This window comes from Pundamilia nyererei, unplaced genomic scaffold (assembly GCF_000239375.1).
Source record: "Pundamilia nyererei isolate P.nyererei 1_Seehausen unplaced genomic scaffold, PunNye1.0 scaffold00076, whole genome shotgun sequence".
Taxonomy (NCBI): Eukaryota; Metazoa; Chordata; class Actinopteri; order Cichliformes; family Cichlidae; genus Pundamilia; species Pundamilia nyererei.
Window position 1 is genome coordinate 2,387,027 of NW_005187477.1, and position 2,330 is coordinate 2,389,356.

The following is a 2,330-nucleotide window of genomic DNA, read 5'->3' on the forward strand; positions in this document are numbered from 1 at the left end:
GATGGATGAATGAATGGATGGATGAATGGCTGGATGGATGGGAGGATGGATGGATGGGAGGATGGATAGATGGATGGATGGATAGATGGATGGATGGATGGATGGATGGATGGATGGATGGATGGATGGATGGATGGATGGACAGATATATGATAGGCTGTCCAAACCCTTACAGTGGTACATTAGCCTTTCAGTGTGGTTGGACAGGCACATTTCTGTGACACAAGCCCAACGGCCTCACCTGGTTTGTGCACCAAACCAGTGCCTTAAAATCAATGAGCACCTTTTTAGGAGCAACACACTGATCCTGTGCTGGGCCTCGCTCTGTCCCAAAAACATGGGACCACAGCCTGAAGCTGTTCTGCTGATGTTCACTGGAGAATAAGTCATCGTCCACAGAACCAGTCTGACTTTTATTTGAGACATTAGACGTTTTCTGTTGAAAGGAGCCGGGTGGTAAACTCTGGTGATAAATGTTTGCACTCTGCCTGTTGGCGCTGTAGGGTCCAAAATGTGGCAATCGGGGTATTTGGGTCGATCCATCCATGATCCGGCTGAGCAGGACAGAGCTTTATCAGACCCGGCTCCATGCTTCCAGTCCTTGATGTCCGGGTTTGGTAAGTCTGTTCAGGCTGCGGCCTCGGTGACCACGGTGGAACCGGATGTGGTCGTCTGCTTTTATAACCCGCCCAACTGTGGCTAGACTTAGAGTAGGCTCCCTGCCTGACCTCTGACCTGTTCTGTCTGTTTGGTGTCTGGGCTTAAACCCCGCAGAGACGGAGCAGACATCATCAGCAGTCGATGTGACACTGATGAACTCATTATGACTGGAAACAGAACGCTTCGCTCTTTTCACCGTAACAGCCCGGTACAGCGTCAGCATCGCTGCTGATGCCTCGATCTTCCGGTCCATCTCATGTTCCACCTTTCCATCAGTTTTAGAGATCCGTCTGCTTCATGCTCTGCTGCAAACCACCCCAGCATGAAGCCAGAAGAACCCCCTCATGCACAAAAAGTAGGCACACCATTCGGGGGGTCCCAAAACATAATATTAACTGTGTTGCACCCCTCTGATGCCCCTGCTGGCCATCCAGTGCTGCTGCAGGACTCTTTGGGTGGTGCGCAGGTTCAGCTGCTACAACTTACCTGATAGGTTGGAGATAAATGTGCGCCTGGTTTGGTTTGGACAGTGCCGGTACCACCGCCTCTTTGGTTGGTATGAACGTGTTTCTGTGGTTAAGGTAATATTTGTCTGGCTGCAGGATGAATGTGGGCCTATCAGACGCCTCCCTGATGATGTTTGATTAGATTAGACTGAGAACCTGTGAAGTTCCTTTTTGTAAACTGTGGTTACCGTTTCAGCTGTGAGTTTGCAGATGAAACTCTTTAATTATCCGGGCGATATTCTGGTTGGTATCACCTGTTGTGGTGTTTAGGACGCTGTGGGGAAGAAACAGATGAGCTGCTGTGTTTGAAAGCTCGTTTCAGACTCTGCACTTCACTGATGTCTGCAGAAGATATTAGCACTGCTCTGAATCCCCCCTCTTTCCTGTGGAGAAAAAGAGCCTGCTCTCTCCTCTCCGTCCCCATCGTTACCTTGACCTCCTTCCTCCCATCCTCTTTGGCCCCCTATTTCCTCATCCCTCCTCGTTCTTCCCTTCCCTCCTTCCCTCCAGTCCCTCCACCAGCGTCCAACATTCTTTGGCTTCCAACTGTGATGAATGTCTGTCAGAGGACCCGACAGCCGAGTCTCCACTGTCCTCCATCATCCTCTTTCACCACCATCCCCATCCTCTCTCCTGTCGCTTCTTTCTTCATAACCTGGACCTATTTTTAACTTCCTGTCTTTCCATTTTTCCCTTCCTCAGACTCTTTGTTGTCTTCTCTTTCTATCTCGTCGTCGTGGACATGTGGCCCTCCCTCTTCTCCTCGTCGTCTGCTCTTTGTTCTGATTGTGATGAATGTTGGTGAACTGGATCCAGAAGCTCTCTGTCAGAATCTTTTCTTTCTCTCTGATCTCGTCAGTTTCTCTCGTTCTTCTATAAACTTGTAATGAATGTTTGTCAAAGCTCCAAACAGCTGTGGAGTCCTTTTGCTCTTTAGTTTGTCATAATCGCCTCCATCTGTCTTCTTCTTCCTCCTTCCCTCCATCATTTCTTCACCTCGTCCTCTGATGAACGGCTGAGGACATCCCTCTCACCTCCTGCAGCTCCATTGTCTTCTGGCCTTCCTCCACCCCAGCTCATCTCTTTGTTCCTCCTGTTAAAGTTCCCTCCCCGTGCTTTTTCACCTGCTTGCTGCTACTACTGCACATTCACCCAGTGTATATA

At 49.5% G+C, this 2,330-nt stretch overlaps 1 protein-coding gene across 6 annotated transcripts in view; it reads left to right on the plus strand.

Moving 5' to 3' along the window:
• The window catches only part of plekhg2 (pleckstrin homology domain containing, family G (with RhoGef domain) member 2), an 82,509-nt gene that overhangs the window by 55,665 nt on the left and 24,514 nt on the right, over window positions 1-2,330 (plus strand). The window lies entirely within an intron of this gene.